Source organism: Erithacus rubecula (assembly GCF_903797595.1).
Source record: "Erithacus rubecula genome assembly, chromosome: Z".
Classification (NCBI taxonomy): domain Eukaryota; kingdom Metazoa; phylum Chordata; class Aves; order Passeriformes; family Muscicapidae; genus Erithacus; species Erithacus rubecula.
Window position 1 is genome coordinate 27,114,655 of NC_136661.1, and position 24,572 is coordinate 27,139,226.

General features: G+C 35.3%; 1 long non-coding RNA gene across 1 annotated transcript; it reads left to right on the plus strand.

Moving 5' to 3' along the window:
- Window positions 1–500: 500 nt before the first annotated feature.
- Window positions 501–2,300, plus strand: LOC306814230. The gene is made up of 3 exons (XR_013777121.1): window positions 501–761; window positions 1,018–1,214; window positions 2,053–2,300. It is a non-coding gene; the product is annotated as an uncharacterized lncRNA (long non-coding RNA).
- The last annotated feature ends 22,272 nt before the right edge of the window (window positions 2,301–24,572 follow it).

The window sequence follows — 24,572 nt, forward strand, 5'->3', positions numbered from 1 at the left end:
TTCTTCTCTTCCCTGGGGCCCAGCAGGAGTCTTCTTCTCTTTATTCAAACCTATGGGATCAGAGTCATTTCAGCATCTACTTACTTTATCAAAAATGGCTCTTCTCATGTCTACAATTGAGATATCTCATCCACACCAAAATGACTTTCTGAGTTATAGGGAAACGAGAGCTTCTTCTCCACAAATTAAAAAGGAAAATTTCCATCCATGACTCTCATTTTTCCCTCATCTGGAACCTGACTCTTCCTTTATTCTGGCCTCGGTACTTTCATGCTCTTTCTCCGAGTATCATCTCCTTGGTCCTCCTCTTTCACTCAGGAGAGAAAACAAAGTATCTGCAAAATCTTATTCTGGGCATTGAGAGAGTTAATAACTGGGCCTGAAGATGCTCATATGATCTCTTCCAGGCTGTGGGCAAGAGTTATTTTATGATACAGATATATGTCCCGGCCCAGCCTCATGGAGGGGCAGGCCAGGCTCTTACCTGTGCTGAGGCCACAAGGAAAAGAAGAGTTCCCAGGATCTTTTTTGTCTATATATATGTTTCACAAAGACGCGTGAATTTTCTCATTGGTGTATCAATGTGTCAATATTAAAAATCAGACACCAATTGGTCCTTATCAGGTCCAAAGGCGACTGCACAAGTCCTGGCAGGGAGCTGTTTCAGGAAATTTATACAAACCACTACAGGGCTTCAGTGCCAAACTTTCCTTCTGTCAATGAATATTCATCAGTGTACTGTTCTCACAGTTTGTAAACAGGTAAAGATCCCATCTTTGCCCATGGTATTGCTATTGAACAAGGCAGAACATATTCCCATGATAAGGTGTTCTCTGATATTATTCCCTAGTATATATAGCTAATTTTTGAAATTTTACTTCATTTCTTGAACAGAACCCCAGTGACACTCTTCTAACCCTAATGTTTTCCACATTGAAATATTATTAGTCTGGTGTGTCCTTGTGTCAGGGACAACTAGCTTACTTCAAACCTCTCCACTCAAATTTCTTCCTTTAGAGCAGAGACAAGCTGAGGAACAAATTTTCAAAGCCAGTGAAATGAAAACAAGATCCTTTTCAATATGATCTGAATTTTGAATGCAGTGAATGTTAAGAAACAACAGTGCCTACAACATCAGGAACAAAGACTGATCAAGGAAAGAAGGAAAAGTGGAGAGAATATGTTAGTGAAGGAGGGACAAGAAAAGCAAACAGGTAAGAAATCCTTTATTCCAGGTCTGTAACAACTTTCAGAGACCTACTGGGTTGGTTTCATTTCTACTGGCCAATCCTTAATGCTTTGTTGAACCTTACTTGAAATTGTTCAAGCAGTAGGGCTTTCATTTTTTCCTTGTTGAATTTCTTTCTGTTTTCCATTGTTCTCCTTTGAACCACCATACAGTATTTCTGTCTTCTTTTTACTCCAGTTTCCAAATACCCTTGGAAATATGTCCTATATTCTTAGATTCTTGTTCACTCTGGCTAAACAAATCCCAGTCTTTACATCTGGTAGTGTCTGAATGTGAAAGAAGGGGGATGGTGACTCCAGAATTATTTAATTCAGGGAGCAAGGTTAAAAATATATTTCTGGCCGAGTATCTTGTTTTATTAATAGTGTTTAATTGATCATGGTGAAAAGGCTATTATAGTCAAGTGGAGGAGGGTGTTACCTTCCAAAACATTTTCCAGCAAATTTACTTAATTGTTTCTGTTTACTGACTGCCCATTAGTGCTCTATCACGCATTAAAAGCAATGGGTAGGATTAATAACAGCCTGTTCACCCCCAAAATATCAGAGCCACTTTATCTATTGATGGCAAGTGACTCATTAGGTTTAAACGGATATAAGCTATAATTTCCATCCCATTCTTGTATTTTTTGTTTCCTTTGTGAAACTCAACATAACTCTGATGTTTAATACTTTATAGAAACAGGGAAGATCAGAAGATTTGCTAACTCTATTCGTGAGGAAGGATGAATTCTTGGTGATATTAATGCATAACACAACAGTTAATTATATCTTTAACATGTTTGCTGCATTTCTTATTTACAGATTAAACAGCACTTTCTGAAAGAGAATAAATAGTATCTAATATAAGCAGAAGGACAATGTTCTGTTTTTGGAAGGCCTTGCAGAGCACAGAAAATTACTTCTGCTCTGGAAAATCTACCTGCTGCTTTAGACTTGAAGTAAATGAGTTCCTGCAAATCTCTGATGAAAATAAAGGGCTCAGAGAGGTCTGTAACAATCTGTACTTTGAATAACTTACATATTTTATAATAGCAAGCAAATTCCCCATGTCTGCCCAAATATTCCTTCTTTTTCATGGAGAAAGTTAAGTACTGCAAATTCATGCACCCCCATCTCCCCAATTTTCACTTATCATATCACAAAAATCAATAGAATTGTATTGTTGCAAAAGAGCCTTCCAATTTACTTTAAGCCTTTTTTTTTTTTTACACATTAAGAAATTAATGTAATTTCTGTGTTGGAACTGGTCTCAGACTACATTTCTTGAGTTGTGCTCAGAGTCTGAAATTCCAAGTCATTTCTCAGGATGTGAAAGCCCAGTTTTGACTGTTTACCAGTCTGGAAATTAGATTCAGGCTAATACTCAGTTACTTTGAAAATAATGGCTTGATGCAAAGTGCTTCCAGCAGTAAGGGTCCTCTAAAGTCTGTGCAGAGAAGTTCCAAAATAAAACATTGGAAAATGGGGCTCTTCCACACAAGTTAGTGACTAGTTCAGATCTATTTTTGTAAATAATACAAATATTACTTCCTCTAAAATGTTGGGGTGCCATACAGAAAAAAATAAAAATCAAAAACCTCAGGGGTATTAGTTATATGTGTGATATGCCCAGGGATCCAGAGAGCCCTGTGTTCTTCTTGTGTCCCTGTTTAAGGGTGAAAGAAGCTATGAGACTTCATCCACTGTCTGTGTTCCATTCATCAGTAGCCCTGAATATTTCTGCTTAAACTTGACTTTCTTACACATAGCATCTAGATTTCTGTCTGGTGTCCAACTCAGAGTGGTTCTACTTTTTAAAATGTGGTTATCCACATTTGTAATGTGATGCCACAAAAGGAAATGCAACATATATCCATATAGCTATGCACAGAGTTATGGTCAGCAACATTTCAACTGTTTTAGTGTAAAAACATGACTGAAAATCCTGCTTAATTCTGATTTTTTTTCTGCTGTTCTACCTGCTCCCCTTTTTGCACTGTGTATTTGTCACTAATGCAAGACTGAAATATATATCTGCACATAGTGAAGCAACAGATTTCTATTTATCATCTGCTTAAGTCAGATAAGATCCTCGTTGTGTATGTAATTTCTCTTTATCTGAAGATGCCTTGTGCCTCTCATTTTTCCTTTCATTTTAATGACTTTATTTTCAACTTTGATTTCATTCTCAGTATCTTTCTTAGTTACTGGATCTTTGGGACTCTCTACCCCTTAGAAAGCTAGATGATTAATTTTAAGACTCACAGAGACAGATCCTGAAATTCATATTATGCTGGTCACCATTCTTCTAGTTTTATGTTTTCAGCAAAACTGATAACAGAAGAAGTAGCAATGGTACCAAAACAATGATATCTTTTAGGATTTAATGCAATACCCATTGAAGCTCCTGAAACTCTTCCCAATAATTTTATTAAAAGTCATTTTGCAGACTCAAACATGAGAAAGATAAACACTTTTTTTTTCCTTTTTTTGCTAGTGATTGTGTGCTGAAGTCTAATTGCAATACTTTATCTTGCAAATGTTTAATATGAAATATTTATTAAAGAGTTTAAGGTACTAGGAGGTTGACCTTCAGGCTTAGTAACAAACATCTGTACAAGGGAACAATATTCCTTAAGTCATTTTTTATAAGTGAGTATCAATTTACAGGAAAGGCTGCCTTTTAGAACATGTGTCTGTTTTGTATGTGTTCCTCTGTGCTCATAACTGCATGTGTGCATATTCAGTAGATGTGCTATTTTATAACATTAAAAATGTCCTTTGGATGAAACAGGTATATCTATGAACATAGCTGATGGAAACATTTATTCAAAATTCTGTCCAATTTCAATCCTCTTTGTTGAAAGAATCTCCAATAAAATATGCATAACAATAAGAAGAAGAAGAAGAAAAGAAGAAGAAGAAAAGAAGAAGAAGAAGAAGAAGAAGAAGAAGAAGAAGAAGAAGAAGAAGAAGAAGAAGAAGAAGAAGAAGAAGAAGAAGAAATGTAACCATAATGTAAGTGTAACTCCAGTAAATGTTGAAATGTAAAATTCTGAGCAAATTATCTAAACCAAAAACACACTAAATTTCCTTGTAATTATGCTTTGAGCACTGTGGGTGTGTTAAGTTAAAATTGAAAAAAAAAAAATACACCCAAAAAATAAACAAAACAATTGCTGGAGATCCTCTTAGACAATAAACAAACTTTTATGTACTTAATGGATTTTTTCTGGACCAGTGGTGACCGCTGTGGGGGTGTTCAAACAGTGTGCTGATGCAGCTTCTCTTCCTAGAGCTGCTAATAGTGTTCTGTATCTACTTAACAGTTCTTTTTGAATGTCCTGCAGCACCCATTTAGCACCATGCAAGCTCTAATTTACATCCCTTATCTGTTCTTCCCAATCTGTCTTTTTGACACAACTAATTACACTGGAATATCTTCTGTATGAAGCATATGGTTGGCAGCACCTGGATGTGAGTTAAGCTAGTTTTGGAGTTAAACTGGCTTTTCACTTCCTAAAGAAATCTTTAATTTACCTTATTCCAGCCAAAGTATTCAGTAGCCCATTCTTGTACACTGATACCTTCAAGGAGATTGCATAATGAGGTCACACTGGAATCCTTTAAAATAGATATGAAGGATCACACCCAGAGTTTCATAGAAAAAAAACACATTTGCTATACAAACTTTGACTTAAGACTTAAGAAGGCAAGTCAAAATAGAGAATAGAAGAACTGTTTGAGGTGCCACCTTAAACATCATGATGTAGTCTATCTTCAATCTAATCAATACTCATCACTGCCTATTGGGATTTTGTTTTCCCACTGCATTCTGAAATGGGCCTTCAAAATACTTATACAACTAATATTAAAAATCACTTTTGAACACAAAAAAGAAATACTCTAAGAGCTTAGAATGCAATAAATTCATTTTGATTAATATAAATTAAGCTTTCTTACTGTAGTAATTTATGAATCATGGAATTAGATTTATCTAACTAATGTTAATCTTGCTCCAGATAACGGTGAAGTTTCTCTTCTGACCCAATACATAATTAAAAATCAAAATAATAAGATTTGTGTTCATTTGTTTATTCATTTTGTAAATCTATAGGCCATTTTGCTGGCAAAGTTTTGAGTGGAAAGATCCAAGAAATATTGATTTTCCTCTTCTTCATGACTATTTAATTGGTTAAATTGTGCCCCATTCTCACGAGCCAGCAAGTTGATGCTGGTTACATTTTAATAAATGTACTCCTCACCCGATCAATACATCCCTGGGAAAAAAAGTGCTGCTCTATCATATGTTAATGGGAAAAAAATCTTTTTACTATAGTCAGTGATCATGACAAACAAGAATATGAAAAGTGTTAATGAAATGACCAGCTGTCTATAAAATGAAAGACTTGCAAGAGGTTTCTTTTCTTCCTTTGACTCAATGAAACAAAATAGAAAATTACACTGGAGCTTGTTGAACAGCAGGCAATGTTCAAGGTTGGAAAGCAGGTGCCAAAAAGAAAGTCAGAATTGAACTTAATATGCCTGTGATCCAGAGAATGGAATTCACTGTAGCCATGTTGACATAGTATATATTCAAATGTTCAAAATGGAGCAATTCAGGCCCAGCCCCAAAGATGGATTTGAAAGTTCTGAGTCCTATTTTGGTTTCAAGCTGCCCATTGATTTAATTGATTCTAGGAAATCAATCTGAGGTTAGGGAGTTCTAAGCAGAATCTGAGAGCCTAAGCATGTTGATAGATGTTACAATTGGAATATTTTTTTTTTTTACCTTTATCATTTTTACCTCATTAATATTTCCAATGGAGTCAGTGAGACAAGGTGTGTAACTCATTATGATCCTAACCTAAATATATCAGATGTGGTCTGGATTTCACAGATTTAAGGAATTTTAACACCACTAGAACCATTAAATAATCTAATATGATATCAACGAGTTCTGGTATTTATCAGTTGATCCTTTTGAGTTATGTTTGCCTAATCAAATCTCCAGTAGCTGCAAGAAGAAGGGTTTATATGTATTTTTAATTATTATTAGTTGCACATTTGCCATGCAAGTTTTATGATCCTGTTTGATTACCAATGAAATGTACTTGTAAGGCACAAAAATCTTACTATCTGATTGGATGTTGAAGATTAGATAAAAAACAAAGAAAATAAAAAATTAAATATCTCATCTTGAAATGAGCTAGCCAGTTCTCAGAAGTGATTTTAACTGTTAACTAACTGATGTATACCTCCTACATAAGAACCAAGAAAAAACAGTATAAGCAAGTGATGCAAAGAATCTACAGTGGCTGATATATTGAGCATGGAAAAATCTCTATGAGGCAATAATAACCAGCAAAGAGAGAGGGCTTGAAGCTTTATTTATTTTGAGGTTCAGCCACAGGTAACAGAGGTAGTTAGGTGACCATGTTGAAAGGGAGTTTTGGAAATAAATAAACCCTGAAACATCAGGCACCTGAATCACTCATTTAAGAACAGACAAAAGAACTTTTTGATTTATTTGTGGTGAAACATTATTCAGGAGGTTTTTAATACTCTTTGTAATTTCATTTCTGAAATAGGTGTTCAAAAAAACCTCTATTTCATCTGAGGATTCTAGATCATGACACTGAATCCTACTTCTTCAGGGACACAGGTAAAAATGGGAAGAAAGCAATGCTGCAGATTCTTAACAGGTGGAACTGAAATTTTTGTTTTGTTTTGTTGTTTGGTTGTTTTTGTTTTTTTTCCCAGATACTGTCTGTATTGCTGAAATGTTTGCTATCTTTCAATGAAATGGAGAAACTCTCATGTTGTTATTGCCTTTGTCTGTTCTTCTCCTCTCGTGATTTTTTCATGTCTTATGTAAGAGCAGCCTATAACATGAATAAAGACTATGCAGAGCATGCACTCGACTCAGTTCTCAGTTTATGTTGGAGTGCCTCTACACAGTCTGAGTAATTTGGACTTCTTTCTCCCAAATCACAAGATGTATAACCATTTTACTCCTTTGGAGTCACTTTCATTTGAAAGTGACTAACCCTAAACCCCGTACCCAAAATAGAAAAACAACCAAAAAAACCCATAGAAAGCAGATTGGGCGGATGGAACAGAATGAGGAAAATAAGAGAAAGGATTTGCTTTTAAGATCTTCAAGAATATTCTTTCAAGCCTCTTGTAAATAAAAGAAAATTTCCCACATAAAATACTTCTGAATTTTGACTGAAAATATTACTTTTTGAAAATAACAATAAACATAAGTCTACCCTAAGTTTAGCAAGAATTTTGACTTTTTTAAAAATAAATGTTGTCTTTATAAGAATGTGTCCTCGTGTTTCTGTTAAGATGTCTTGTTTTGCTTTTTTGTAAGGATAAAAATCCCACAAATCTGAAAAATATTCATACAAAAACCCACTCTGAGCAAACAAACCAAAACCCCATGCAGTCAGGTTTGACTGGCTGATATAGAAACTGCATACAATGGCTGAATCTTTCTCAGTGCTACTTACTTTGTTCCATTCTTTTATTACTTCTATGATCTTAACAGATGAATGCACCAATAGCTCATTTTGGTCCTAACTCAGCTCTGCCTGTCTGGTTTACTGCCATCAATATTGCAGATACAATATTGCATCTAGGACTTAAACTCAATGAAAGCTTTAAATGTTGCTAAGGTCTTGAAACAATTCTCAGTGAAGAGACTCACTGAATTGGAATATTCCCTTTGATTTCAATAGGCTCATCAGGGTCTAACTGATATGGTACATCAGAGGTTACTCACTAAATTCAGTTTTAATTTCATACTGTCTGTTAGTTTATAATTCTTAGCAAAAGGACATGGATAAGGAGTCTTTGTGCTCATGTGCAAAAGAAAGACAAAAAGCTGTCTAAAAAAGCTATTCCAAAATATAATGAACCAGAATGTTTACATGTTCACCTGACTAAGGACTTTAAGGAGTTGATTTGGAGGACAAAAATCTGTGGGGACCCAAAGGGAGCACAGTTTGCTGTGAGATGTTTTTGAAAATATATTTTAAATTCCCTAAGTCAGGATCCTTATACACTATATTATGAATTCTGAGAAGATAGTTGTGTAAAATAAGTTCTCACTTAGTTATCTTAATATTGCTTCCTCCCCCTTTCTCCTTTGCTTTTAAAAAATATTTATTTATTTGTTTGTTTGTTTGTTTGTTCGTTTGTTTGTTTAATTTTAATTCTTTTTCCCCCCTTAATTGCTGCAACTTTTCAAGGAACTCCATGGCCACAGACTACAGAATGGAAAACCACCTGAAAACCTCAAGAGTATCTGAATTCTTAGTCCTTAAGTAAGCCTTTGATTACAAGAGACATACAGGTGATTTTTTTGCCCACCTCTGGCAAGTGAACACAATAGAAGAACAAAACATAAAGATTCTAGCCTAAAGAGGTGGTAATTAATGAAAAAAGAAATAAAGTGTCTTAGTATAAATGTGATAAATGTGGATCTTTTGGGAATTTGTCCTGCTATGTGAAAGAATTGATTCCTCATTTTATTTTTAGGAGCACCATGATTATTTTACAACGTGCTGCATGTTGGCTGAGGCAATCCCAAGCACAGGCTGAATGGAAAATAGATTTACAGTAGCTCTGACGAGAAGAACTTGGGGGTTCTGGTGGATGAAAAATGGGGCATGCAACAGCACTGTGTGTTCAGCCCAGAAACCAGCTGAGTCCTGGGCTGCATTCAGAGAAGGGTGGGCAGCAGGTGGAGAATGGGGATTCTGCCCCATTCCTCTGCTCTGGTGAGACCCACCTGAAGAGCCACAAACAGCTCTGGAGACCCCAATATGAGAAGAACTTGGCCCTTCTGCTGTGATCCCTGAGGAGGAGCACAAAGATGCTCTGAGGGCTGGAGCTCTTCTGCTACAGAGACAGATTGGGACCAGGAGCTGTTCAGTCCATAGCAGAGGATCTGGGGAGGACTTGGAGCACATTCCAGTGCCTAAACAGGCTACAGAAGAGAGACTTTTGACAGGGTCATGGAGTAATAGAACAAAGGGTAATGGCTCCAAAGCAAAAGAAGTTAGGTTTAGATGCTAGTGTTAGTGTTTGGAAGAATTTCTGCTCTGTGAGGGTGATGAGACACTGGAACAGGCTGTTAAATCATGATAGGCTGTGAAGTCAGAGAAATTTTGGAACAAAGACATTAAAAACATAATGAAGATATAAAAAGTGAAATTAGAAACTGGCACTATGCATTACGACATCAAACTCCCATATTTTTCCCATGATATTTTTTTTCCAAAGACAAGCCATCAAGATGCATACTACTTTGTGCAGGGAAGAGGAGAAATGTTAGAGTGTAAAAAAAAAATTCTGCCTGAATTTATTATATCCAAGTATTTAAAGTTACTTTTTAAGGAAAAAATACTTTTAAAAATACTAATGCATTTTAAAAAAACTTCTGGCATGAACTGCAGAGTGTGATGTTTCACTATTAAGTAATCTCCTCTATAGAAAATAATAGCTTGAGGTTCTGCATCAAGAAAGAACCACAGAATAAATAGAGGGTATACTGAAAAAGCTGCAATAATAGGCAGATGTAATTGTAAGAAAAAAGGAAAATTATGTCTGCATGTTTCATCATAAAGATCAGCTGTGATTTCATGTGGGAAATTCAGTACCAATGTCCTTTTATTCTGATCTAAGCAACATTTCTTTAAAAAGAACGGCAGCACCATTCCTTTTTCTTCTTTTCTCTTTTGTTTTTTAACATTTAAGAAGAAGATATTGTCCAGAACTTCAAAATTTGGTGCATTAGATGCAAAATGTGGGAAATACAGCTTCTTGATCTTTTGTATTTTCTGAGTTAGTTAATTGGTTAGTCTGATAATTCTTTTTTTACAAATCAATAGTGAAATTAACACATTGTAACATCAGTAGCTGGGAAGTAGAGTCCAATACTTAGTTAGGCTCCCTGTAAAGGGTGTTTTTTCTGAGTAACACCCATCACAGAATCTATGACTTGCCTTCTGGATGGGTCTTTTCCTGATGCTGGAAGTAGAAAGACTGTGGTTAAGTCACACTTACTGGGTGATAAAGAGCTTATTGAAATGGTAAGTAGCACTGGTGCATGAATATGAGGTGTATTGGATGAGTCAGCTGGACCTGAAGGTCAGTCAGCACTCTCCTTCCATGGGCACTTCAGAGTGATTCTCTGTAAACTTGCCAAAATATTACATTGAAACTTTTAAAAAAGAACCAAACAGACATTTCTCTTCAGGAAATCCTCATATCCAGAGAGTAATGCAAATTAAAAGAGAGCAACTTTACTCTTTAAAAACCAAACCAAAACAAAACAAAACCAAACAAACAAACAAAAAAAAAGCCAAAAAAGTCAACAAAACTGGTTTTCTGTAATATTTTTGAGGGCCTTGTTCTTTTTTGTTTTTTAATTATTGTTATTATTTCTTTGCTTGTTTATTTTTTGGTTGGCTGGTTGGTTGTTCTTTCGTTACTTGGCTGGTTTTGGCTTTTTATGGGAGTTGTGTTGTTTGGTTTGGTTTGGTTTGGTTTGGTTTGGTTTTGGCTTTGGTTTTGGTTTTATTTTTTTTATTGGTTGGTTGGCTGGTTAGCTGGTTGGCTGGATTGACAGTTTTTGGTGTCTTTTAGGAAGTGTGAATTTTGAGATTATTCCTTTGATCTTTCATTTTTTGGTTGACTCTGTTTTTCTTTTCTTCTTAATCGAGCAAAAAAACATCCATGTAGATTTGTGATTTTTCAGTTGCAATTAAAAAAAAAAAAGCTAGTAGATTTTTTCCCCTTAGTAGAAGAAAAAGTAAATGACAGAAACTGAGTTTCGATAAATACCAGAAATTCCACAAGATAATGACAAAAGCAATGATTTTGTTTCCATTGCATTTTCTTTGAAAGTCATCATAACTAAAAGATTCCAATCTAATTAGACAGAGCTGATAGCGTGCTGTTGGTAGATTGCTCAAAAAGATGTAGATAATATTATTAGCCTAATAAACAGCCAAAATTATGGAAGAATTTATCTATTTTGTAGTTGGAGTATTGTATCTGTGTCCTGTTGTTTACTTGTCTGCTGATAGTGTATCAAACCTGTCCTTCAGCCTTTGTGCATCTTGTAATAAGTATTTTATCTGAATGCATCTTTATCCTGTAGTATAAATAAATTCAACTGTATAAATAAGTTAAATCCTATTTTTGAAAGATGCATTTATTTACATCTATTCTTTTACAGCACATCACTTGGAAGTATTTCATTTGATTTGAGAAGGAGAGAGCAGACTGACTGCAAAAAACAGAATTAACACACAGTAGCATTCTCATAAAAAGCTATCTTTTTTTTTGCCAATACTTGTGCATTTGTGGGAGTGCTCTGTTCAGCCAGGAAATGTCACTGCAGATGAATTTTAAATAAAGTGTTCATATTTCTTTGGGGACTTTCAGATCAGAAAAGGAAATGGAATATTTACAATTTGGTGCATAATTCATTTTCTGTGGGTAACTACCAGTTTTATTTCCACCCCTAGCCTGAATGCATTGAAACCTTGTTAAAAAAATAAAAATCATAAATATTCAGCTATAAATATGAAGGCTAGGAGGTAATCGTAATAATAACAGTAACAAGTATAATTACATTAATTATTTTTTTCTATTTAGACATCTATGTGAAAAGAAGGAATAGAAATCTCTGACAAATGTCTTATATTATTCTTTGAGGAAGAAATGTGCTTAAGCAAAATGCTGCCACTTTTGACATTGCTCAAGTGTGCATTTTGCATAATTCTAGCAAGCACGCCTCTTATCCTAGCACCAGTTTTACCTTTTCCTGGTACCACTGACTTCAACAGAGCTGCCTGAATTTTACATTTGCGTAACTGAGTCATCATTTGGCCCAGCAATTGCTATTCCACCATGGTATTCTTTGTACCAGATAGAAACAGGGTTTTTTATGTGTTTAAGGTACAAAACTCTGTCAGCAAAGATCTAATTTCTGGCCTCTTGCACTAATAATTAAGTACCTTGACATTTATACAGTTCTTTAAGATGAAAGATGAAGGGTGTGGTGTTTATGCAAAATAATCACATATTTTGTTTTCTACTTTGGTGGGGGGAAAGGTCTGGAAAAGGTAATCTCATCTCATGGCTAACCTGATATGCAGCAGATAAAAAGTTTCAGTCTGATGTCATGCCTATCTTAGCCCCTGTATTTATGGAATATTTCAAAATTACATTCATTTCTATCCTAGCTGGATCTCAGAGAGGGCTTTGCAGTTGATAACAGAATGAGACTGCAAAGTTCCTTATAAAAGAGGAAATGGCAGGAGTGAATTTAACCTATTTTGAACAAATTGCATTGGCTGACAGTCAAATATCATATTGATTTTAGCATTGCTCACTTTATAATTTGCTACATGGTCCTAAGTCCAGCATATCTTATTGACCTCCTCATACCCCTGCATTACAGGCAGCTTCAGGTTTGCTGAGGTAAATTTCTGACTGTTTTCAGTGGAGGAATACACACTGCCCCCTGCTGAAAGGCCACCAAAAACCCTTTTGTCTTCTTTTTCTTTCACACCCAACTTTCTTTCTTCAGACTCTGTTGTCACAAGTATTGGACACATGAAAGGTTTTGGCCTAAGCTTTAGTGATGCAGATGGCTCATGACTCTGTTTAGGATTGTGAAATGCTATATCAACAAAGATTTTTGTCTTTCAAAAAGCCTTACCATGTACTTCTGACTTAGTCTCCAGTGGCAAACAAATATTGTACCTGGAGTTTAGCTTCACTGGATGATCATGCTTCCAGCAGAATTTAAAAGATTTTTTAAGCTAATGGCTGTCTTTTGGAACAGGCTATCAAATTATGTTTGGAGGTATTAATCTTGCCTAATTTCAGAAGTCTAAATTAGCTGTGCAGTCTAACCTACCAAAATAGGCTCCTACTTTAGCCTGTGAAGGTAAATCAAGGCTCCAGAAAGCAATTTGTCCCTTCTCACAAGCTTGTCCCAGAATGAGATAATTTGTGCTCTCTGCTTGTATCTCTCTCGTTGACTATATTTGTTTAAGTTATGAGGATGAACTTAAAATAAATGACTCTCACCCTTAAAGCTCTCAAATATCCAAATGGAAACCATTCTGTATCTTTCAAATTGAACAGTAGAACTTCTTGCAAGTTTTTGTTCTTATTTTTTCAGATCTGATATTTTAAGGGGGCTGTATTTCTTCAAAATACAATTTCTCAATTAATGAAATTTGAAATTGAATATGGATATATAAAAAGCTAGCATTCATTTTTAATTTTATTGAAAAACAAAATAGAAGAAGATCCATCTCCCAAACCAGTACTTTCTGGAAAATTTCACATTTTCCAACTGCAGCTCTTTTCCTTTTTCCCTTCTCCCAGTTGACAGTGTAAAAATTTAACATAGAGAGCTACATATTTATAGGTTTATTGCTATATTTATTAATATAGCAATATTCTTCCATTGTGTGATCAGAAACTCCTCTCTTTTGGACTACTTCCTTGCCCTTTTTAAAACACACGGTACAGAATATCTCTTTGCATTACTAGGAGATTAACCTCTCAGATATTTTTTAGCTCTAATTTCTTTTCTTCCATGTTAGGACACCTGGAGGCTGATGGAAACTGTTAACCTGGTGCACTAAATAATATTAATCAATGACTGTGATCAAAGCTGAGGAAGATGCTGAGGTTTCTTCATGTAATCTGTTGCCTGCCTTCACTAATCTATGTCATTTGGCACATTTCTCTGGGGTTGAGACTTTTTGGGTTATTAATATTGTCATATTAATGGTTAATTATGGAAGATGCCCATTAAGCTAAATTTGCTTACCTTATGCAAATTCTAAGAGGAAAAGAGCTGTGGTTAGTTCCAGGTACTAATTGCAGAGCTCACCTTCTGTTGGGTCAAATACCTCTGAAAACAATCCTGCTGCTTTCTGATAGTTCTCTCTATTTCTAGGCATTTGCCATTGGTTTGACTAAAAAAACCAAAAAACACATTTCTATTCAAAGAAATCAGACAGGTAGCTCAAGAGACGTATTTCTGATATGCAGAAAGATCTTGTCTCAAACCTGTGTTTTGTCTTGGATTTTTTTATAGTACCAGTTTTGTCTGAATTTAGATTTTTTATTTCTTTTTCTTCCCCTTGTTTTGTGTTTACATGGTGCTTTCTTTAGGCTGGAGCTCTCCTTTTGAACTCTGTTCAAGCAGCACAAGGAAATTCTGGTATATAGGAGCTGTTCTTATTGCCACAACTGCATCTGAGAAGGCAACGTGGCCATATCAATAGTACTTAATAGAAAAATTATTATCCTAGGCTTTCCCTCTAGGTGTGATGAAAGATGTATCTTAGCATCCTGGAATTACAAGTGATTTGGGTTCCAAGGGACCTTAGGGACCATCTCTTTCCAAGCGCTTGCCATGGGCAAGGACACATTCCACCAGACCAGCTTGCACAGGATCCCTTCCAACAAGGACTTGACTTTAATAGATGTAGAATAGATGTTTAATAGATGTAGAATAAGGGGGACCAGAGTGCAGAATATTCCAACTTAAAATTGCAGTGGACAGAAATTTAGTGCTGAACAATAACAGTAACAGGAAAAGTTGTGATCCACCTTATGTGGAAACTCTTGGACGGTTCTAGAAGATGAATTGTCTTAATAGCAGACAGATTGGGAAAATTAGTCTTATTCTTGACATAAGTAAAAGGTTAAATCAAGAAAATCAAACACTTGTTTTAGTATTTGGACTGGGGGAAATACTTGGTGTCATGTCTCCTTCAGTAGATTTAAAGTCTCATATCTAAATGCTAAATTCTTAGGGTATTTTTAGCATTTAGTAGGAATTTCTGTGATCAGACAAAGCTGATCGGTTTCATTTTGATTTTTGGAGGAGAGGTTGGGTTTGGTTTTGAAGGTAGATTGGGGTTTTTTAACTACAAGATCTGACTGAGAGTCACTGACTTCAATTATTTGTAAAATTTTTTTTTCTTTAATATTTATGGGGAGGAGCTATATATTTTTCTTGGTTTTGTTGTTGTTGACTCATAAATATTTTGAGAAAAAATAGAGTCAGAGAAAGCAAAACATATTGTAATTTTATTTTGGGACTTCATACATTTTTTGTGTGTTTTTGAGAGCTGTTTCCTTTTTAATTTTTTTTTTACCCCCCCAAATAAAAAGCTTTGCAATTAAAATACATCAATAAACTATCTTTTCAACAGTTTTATGCAAACACACTGAGTTTGAATTAGTGTTGCAGTACTCTGACAACCAGAAAAACAAATTTCTTAGCAATTAAATCACAATTACCAGCTATTCTAAAGATATTTTTAAATGATCACACTTTCCCATTTAAATCCTAACAAAACAATTCTGTTTAAAAAATCTACACTGCTAACTCCTGATTTACTGGGGTCTTCAAGTAGGTTTTTCAATTTCAGAAGCCTAAAACTTAGGTTTAATTCTTTACCTGAACCAGGGACTGAATCATGGCTCACACCTATTCTTTCCCTACCTGCACGAGCAGTGAAACATCCACCATATTTCTACTTACAATTCTTTGTGACACCATCAACACATGAACAAGATCTCTGCAGCTATTTCTTTTTCCCCTTGCTTGCAAATAGTTTTCATCTAAAAGGCAGAATCAAATAACCATCCAAAATAATGCAGATATTTGTTTATCTTACCCTAAGAAGAAATAAAACACACATTTATACACTCTGGGAGACACACAGAGATGTGCTTAAGGGATGAAGCACTGCCTTCATTGCAAATGACAAAGAAACCAAATGGATTGCTAAAAGCAATATAGCTTCTTCCTGCTCTGCCAGGGAAAATGGCTGCAGCTCCTGCACCTTAACTGTCGAGAAAAAACTTTATTATGCTTTCTCTCTCTTGCTCTTCCCTCTCCTTCCTCCCTCCCTGCCTCCCTCCCTCCCTTCTCTTTCTCAGTGTATCAGTTCATCACATAGCAAACACGACTTCTCCTCAATATATCTCTCTTTCAGATTTCATTGACCTATGACCTGTAATGTCCCAATTTGCTTCAAGTACCTTTATTTATGCCATTCCTAGGACCTATACATTTTGATCTAAGAAATGGTATTCTCTCCTCAGTGCCTATGGAGCACACTTTGCAGGTACCATCAGTTCAGAAAAAGCAGTCACCCAATATATGAGATTGTGACAAGGTATAATGTAATGGTAGTTATGTGAACCTCCAATAAACTAGTGGTACTTCACAGATTACTTGGAGAGAAAGTCTTTTAGCGTGCTTGAAGAAGTATGAAATGAATTTCATTTCCTTCTCATTTGCCTTGCTTTTGAAAGGTTTCATGCAAGATATGTGACCAACTATTATAGTACTAATCCATCCATGACAGAGCTCAATTTTCCCTGAGAATTTACTTCTGAATGGGCTGCAGAAAAACTTGAAAGCTGAAAATTAAAGTACACTGAACAGAGCAACCACTGAGCTGTGGGCAGCTGTCTGTCAAGAAAAGCAGTTGGAACAAAAATGTAAATTAGATTTTATTTTTATTTATGTTTTTAAAGCAATCTGCAGAGGTAAAGTTTTACAGCCCTGTGTGTAAACAAGAGCAATGAGATGGAAGTGATGACAAGCTGCTGTTGTTGTGAGTTATTCTCATTAAAGTAAATATAAAAAAAAGGACCATGGGTTGTTGACAGTTTTAAAACAGAGCACTGTTCTGTATTTAGTCACCCATTATGAGCAGAAACCCTGTGGTAAATCAGGCACTCATTTTATTTTTTTTTCCCTTCGTGTCTAAACCAGATAACTTCAGTAGGTTATAGCCAGAGCTCTTGAATAGGGTCCTGAGAGTGGCTAAAATGGATTTTAAAATGTGTAGCACAATTGAAGATAATACTGTATAAATAGAGAGCTCAAGTGAGTGCAGTAAGCTGGTCATGGACATGGCGCAGACAAGGCTGTGATGGGGCAGTGAGGTGGCACTCACCCACCCCATAAAACATGGATCTCTGTTTTATGGAGACAGCTCTGTCACCCTGTGCAGTGCAGGGCCCTTCCCACTGCTGCTCCATGCCAGGGGAACTGGGATGGGAAGGGACATGGTGGGATGTCTGCCAGGCAAAGAGCTGCTTTCAGCCCATTCAGCACCAGGGAAGATGCCCCACTACAGGATCTCAAATGTGACAGCTGGTGTTGATGCAAAAAACTTCAAATTCCCTGGAGCAGGAGAAATGGGAGGCTGGCTTCAGACACCTGCTTCCCACCTGCACAATTTATACTGGTATGGCTATATCTGAAACTTAGAGTGGGATTTTCCTATTCCTGACTGTGGATGCTGGAATAAAAATGTTTCTGTCTGAGATAATCACCAGTGCCTGGGCAAAGGGAAAAACCCAACCCTTTAAGAACATATTTAATTTGACCTATCCTAGGTGTGAATATGAGATGAATAATGTCCCAAAAGTTCCCACCTTCTCTATTGGATGTGAAGGAGTTTGAGTGAGTAGCTCAGTTGGAAATGTCTACATGTAGGCAGAGCATCCTGTTTCTTTACATTAACAACAGAACAATTCTCACTCTGAGACTCCCTGTACATAAGGGCTAATTTCTCCAGAAATATTGACAAATTTAATCTTGGCCTAAAAAGCTTTCTAGTTTGACTGTGAAAAGAACTATTTCTGTGGCACATATGATTATATTCTACCTCTGCCCTGCAGCAAAGCTGCAAACATTTGTGAATTTGCCTGAGGCAAAAAGTTATATGTTGTCTTCAACATCTGATAATCATTGCCCTGGAGAATGAAAGGTGAAATGGAAGGATATTTGGTGAAACCAGAAAAATATGAGATTCCCTCTCACTGAACAGAATTCCAAGTAATAGGACAGATCAGTAGAGATGCAGCAACTTGTGCCATTTGAGAATGTGACCCAAAGCCCATTTATTCTAAATAAAGCTAATGTAAGCTAGAAGAGGGGGAAAAAAGTCCATTCCCCTGCCACTGTGTGACACTGAAGAAATATTCCTGAAAATATTTTTCACTGTTTTGACAAGCACATGTTCTTGATCCCTACAGAAAATTTTCAAGGTGTTAGCCCCAGGGAAGCTCATGGCATCTATGAAATTTTATGTGTAAAGCTGGCCAATAATGCTAGAACTTCATTAGTGAAGTTCCACAATAATTAGAATTTCTTAGAAGGTGGCATTTGACAGGTACTGGACATATAAAACTTTCTCAAAATCAGATTGGTATAATAACTATCAGTCGCATGATTGATTCTAAAACATTCAGATGGATTCATGAAAACGCTTTTGTCCTACAAAAGTCACTTACATGGGTTCCAGTACAGCCCTTAGACTTTGTCCAGAACACTGTTACACTTTTCTTTATTAAATTCTAGGTATTTTTCTGTATCTGATTTTATCCCATTTCAGTTTCACCCGCATACATACTGACATTATTTAATTTCTTGTGGGGTTTTTTTTTCATTAAAACAGAAAGAAAAGGGGAAATAAAAAGGGTTTGTAATTAAAGGGGTATGTGTTTGTCACCAAGATTTCCCCTCCTTTACAAATTAAGTGTTCTCACAAAAATGCTGCTTGTTTTTATTTAGAAAACTTAAGTTGCCATGAGAGGTCTGAATATTTTATTGGAGATACCAGGTGTCAAAAATCTCACTTGTTTGAGAGAGTCAGAGGTCCTGGAAAAGATATTCTATCTCCTCTTACTCACAGACAGATTGCATCCCTGGCAGTAAAGAGCTGCTTCATCAAATGGCAAAGCAAGATTCAAAGGAAGCAAAGCTTGCCTGAAAAAGACCATCCCTGTCTCAAAACTTTGCTCTCCTTGCAGGAAGGAGACATCCTGGTCCTTTTCCTTTTGGGATGCTTTACATTTAACATCAGCCTTGCAGGATCTCACCTATCACATGTCAGAGGTTTTGCTGCAAGGGAGGAGAACTTGCCCAGATTTCAGGAACAAACACATCCTCATGTTTGGGAGCTGCCATGCTGGAGCTGTGCTGGCTCATCCAGCCCAGAGTCCTGCTTTCATTAGTGGCTTGCGCTTGGGGCTGCAAGTGTGGTACAAGTCCCCTGCCCTGGGAAGGGCTTCTCTGCAGGAAGACAGCTCTTCTGACTTCCCAAAATCTCTACTGGCAGTTTCCAGAAGGAAAAAATTGGATATTTCCCCCACTTTTCTCTTAATAATAGAAAATAGACTGTGAAATTTTGTCCAGAAATTTTTGCTTTTGGTGTTTTTAAGTATCTGCAGGCAGAGAAGAAAGCAGCTCTCTTAAAAATAACAAACATTGGAAAGAATTTGTCTTGTATTTGCCATTACATTAAAATAAAGCATGCGCAATTTTATTATCTAATTTTTTTCTTTTTTTTTTGTTGTTCTTTGTTTTGTTTTGTTTTTTTTATTTTAGTTTTGTGTTTTTTGTTGATTTTTCGTTTTTGTTTTTGTTTTGTTTTGTTTTGCTATTTTTGTTGGGTTTTTTGTTGTTGTTTTGTTTTGTTTTGTTTTGTTTTGTTTTGTTTTCTGAGATACATTCCCATGAAGAAAGAAAAAAAGAATAAAAGCTTAGAAATATACTCCTCGGGGGCGGCGGTGGTGAAATGCAAAAGTCATCTAGCAAATTTAATGTGATTTTTGTTTGACATTATACTGCTGGATAATTATTTTGGTATGTTTGGAGATTGGGGTAGAAAATGATGACACACAGACCACACAGGTATGCTGAGATACTAAAAAAAAAAAAAAAAACCAAAAAACCAACAAAAAAAAAAAAAAAAAAAAAAAAAAAAAAAAAGCAAGAAGCAAGTTATTTTCAGTTGCACATGTGAGTGTCTTTGAAAATTTAATTCTTTAATCTCTTTATGTATCATTTCCTCATGTGGTATCATTTGGCTTTGCATGGTAACAGAATTATTTCTGTGTTTAAGCAGCAGTTAGAACACAAGACTCTGGATTTAAGACTTGAGCTACTACTGTGATGAAAATGATTTGTAAGTAAATCCAGGTGAGAATCTGCTATAGCTATTTTCTGTCTCTTTACCTTTGATTCAACCAGAGAAGTAGGATTATTTATCTTCCATCAGAAATTTTTGAATTTTTCTTTTCTGCAATGTCTTTTTATACTTTTGCTCATATATCAAATCACGACCAGGATATTTGAACTAATCAGAACAATTTATTGAGATCTTCCAATTCTAGACATATTGTAAAAATTAAACTTTTTTTTTTTCTTTTTTTTTTTTTTTTTCTTTTTCTTTCAGAATTATCATGCAAGTGGGTAAGCTTCCCAGCATGGAAAAAAAAGCCTTAGATATTTAGAGAAACATAATTTCTATTATTTTATTGTAGCTCCTACCTACTCTTAACTTTGAAACCTGTATTTGTGCTGTGCCTAGAAATCTATTGGTAATCATCCATTGAAATGAGGTTAAAAAGAGAAAGATGAACATACAAAAAATATGAAGCAGGGAGGCAGAAAGAGAGAGAAGACTAAAAAATATTCATGTGAAAATCAGCAACAAAGAGAAAGGACCACAGGAAATAGGCAGCTCATAGGAACTCATGCTGGGGCTTTTGTTACAGAAGGAAGAGCCTGGAAAACAAACAGAACCATAAAGTTTGTGCTCAGTATGTGCCTTTAAGCCATTGGCATTAATTAAGATTCTATGGCTTACAAACAATTATGACATAATTAAAGTGAGATTCTTTCTACAGTAAAACAATAAGAAATGACTTTTAGAAACCGTGGGAACTATTAAAACAGCACATCAGTACCAAAATGAGCAATATTTACTAGTATTAACACTATTAAAATGCCTTTTGAAGACAAACTTAGGCAATTATTACTCAGAAAAATCTCACAGTTCGAGATATAGAACAGTGATAATTAAATCCCTTTCTCTATATATCTCTGGTTTTGGTGTTTGACAGAATGGAGTCTTTAAGAGAATCTATTTTAATGGTCTTGAATTAGCAAGATTTTCAAACAGAGAGAGTGCACTTAGCAGGAGGTTGATATCTACTGAAAGCTTCATTATTGATATTATTATATTGATTAGGGAACTGTTTTAAAGGCCCAACCTACAGAGGCATATATCCATGATGTTTAAGTGCTGCAATATCTTGCAAGATTCAGCAATTGGGTATTTAGACCCAGGACTCACTTATTCCAGGAATTCTGGAGCACAATATTAATTATTCCTATATTTACAAAATTACCTTTATAGGGAGAAATATTTTACCTCTATTTTACCTCTATATTCTATCTCTTTAAATAAAATCTTATTTTACTTGACATCACAGGTGTCAAAAAAGAAAACAAACTGCTACAATCTTGGTGAGAGAAAATTTTAGCAAAGGAAAAAACCCAAGAAAACAACCAACCAACCAATATTTCTTTTTTTTGTCATTATCTCTTTTCATTATCCATTACAACATCATGTTTAACTTTGGAATAGAGTTGAATGAGAGAAGAGAAAATATTTTCCTTCATCATTTGGTAAAAAATACAGAAGTTTTTTACAAGAGCTTGGTAAGGCAACTCAGTGATTCTAGTCTGTGATTGACAGTGGATGAATGGTTCTTTTGCACATATTATTACAGGGGATTTGACACCTGGTGTCATGGCATGGTCTCTTTTCGATAAAATTCAGCCCTTGATGATGTTTATTCATTCTGCATCAATTTAATTAAAGGGATGTGCAATATCATTTAAGCAGGGGGATGCAAATTTGGGTTATATAGAAGAGAAAAAGGTCAAAGATTTGTATGAATAGTAATATTTTTATTACATTTAGTCATAAATGAGAATGAAAAATGTAGATAGGAATAACTATAATAATAATTAAATTTTTTTTAAAATGTGCTTCTGAAGTTAAGCTTGATGGAATTCCTCTAGCAAGTTATTTTATATACATGATTTAAGGAAAATAATAATTTTAAAAATTGTTCATAAGCAGGTCTTTTGTGATATTTTTTTAATTTCCCTGTTTTTCTGAACAAAGATTAAATTATTAATTTTGTATCAGTTCAAAGTCAGAAATTATTAATGTCAGGTAACCTGGAAACAGTTGTTATAAAGTTCTTATAATCTTGGTTTGGATGAGTTGGCATCTTCTGCTGAATTTTAAATCCCATTCTGACCATTTAGTCACAATCACAGATTTACACCAGATACAGATCTGAGCCATGGTGGATACATAATTCTGAAATTTTCATTAGCAACTACATTGACTCAGGTGGGTTGTGATAAATTTTGAATTTTATATGTTGCAAAGTAGTTTATTATTTTGAATATTATTATTATTGTTTGTCAAAATAATGAAATACAACATATCAAATTCAAAATTTATCACAGGATTCCTTTAACACAGAAACAGATATGACTACAATGAACAAAAAATATGATTTTCAGGGTATCTTTGCCATGAGAACCCCACTCTACCCAGATTAGAAGAGTGCTAGATGATCACCTTAATGCTGTAAGAATTTTGAACTCTAATTTTGAGTGTTGTCTGTCAGAAATAGCTGCTTGAAACCCATGGAATTTAATCAAAAAATAAACTTTATGTGAGAGGGTTGCCCCAATCACTGCAGCCCTATCACTGCAACCCAGCAAGGCAAGAAGAGCTCTCTCTGAATTTCATGGCTAGAATGCCTTAGTACCAATAAGAACCACATTATTAGACAGAAGTTAACTCAAGCACTTGTTGATCTACCTGTGTTTTGATCCTCTAGCCAAGAGTGCAATGCACTGGCCTTTCTCAGGCCAGCACAGCTCTTCTCCAGTGACCATAGGTTACAGAGAGTGATTCCAGCCCCAGAAATTACGTGTTTGTCTTTCCCCAATCCAGAAATTTCCATTTCAGGTCTGTTCTAGTATAAGGTGTCTGTGTCCATGGCAGGGAGTTTGGAATGAGAAAACCTTTCAGGTTCCTTCCAACCCAAACTATTGTACAATTCTGAGATTCCATGTCTGTGAAACATGGAGTGTCCTTTATGAAGTAACATAGTTATAATAGCATTTTCTTATTTAACACTAGGTCTCAAATACTCATTATAACTCCTTCTAAGGGAAAATGTTAATGTGGAAAAAGTAGGGGACTTATTTGAATTTTTATAATTACATTCTTCTATTCTTGTATTTTTGTAATTAAGATGCTTGCAAAGTGAGAAAAAAATATATTTCCTGATACAAAAATTGATCTAAAGACCAATTTGGCCTCATAATCTTATCAGTGAACTAAAAAATGTACTCTTCTTAGCTGATCTGCTGTTTTGTTTTGGTTTTTTTCCCCTGGCTGAAGGAATAAAGTCCAGAAGCTTTCTCTAGATGGCTGGATAATTTCCCAGGTAGAGTTCTTTCCTATTGTAAAAGGGGAAAGAAAAAAAATAATCTTGCTGAATTTTCTTTTAAAAGTAGGATATTTATGAAAAAAACCAAAACACTGTAGTGAAGATCATCACCTTAGCTGATGATAGTGCATAGTGTTTGTATCTAAAATATGTTAATCTAAACAATCAGGCACTGGACTATTTCTATGGCAATGGTTATTTTCGGTAGATTAAAAATAAACTTTTTCTGAAATACAGGCTTGCCTTAATGGGCTACCATTAATTTGGTATGCCATAAATGTAGTCTAAGAATGACATATACTTAAATGCATTAAAGTTGAGGTTTGCTCTCTTATCTTCCTTCACAGCAAGATCAGTTCTTCTACCTGATGCGAGATCTTCTCAACATTTGTCTTAAGATGTATTTAAATATGAAAGAAATCATGTGATCTCAGGAGAAAGTTGGTTTTGTAAAAAGATATAACCACAACAGAGGTCCTTTCAATGCACTAAAACATCCAAAAAAAACCCAGCCAAAAACCTTCAGCCAATCCTTCCCTTGTCCACTAGCACCTTTAGCTAATGGCAATTTACAATAGCATAGGAGCCAGGATTTTGACACTTATGCAGAACAAGAGTCACATCTAGGTACAATTCTTCCCCCTTTCATTTCTCTGCTCATATTTTCTATTTGAACTCTACTTGCCAAGCTGATGACTCCTCAAGTCTTTAGAAGCATCTCATTTGATCCCACAGAAAAGTAAAAGTGAAAAGCTATATTGAAACTCTTCCTACAGTTCTCACTTTATTTGGTGCCTAGAAAATAATTTTCTGGGGAATTTCTGCCCTTGGCTTCTGAACTTCATTCAGTACCTGGCTCATCATTCTTGTAAAGGAGTATATTAGCACATACAGAACAGGAGTACATTAGCAATCATAATTTCTTT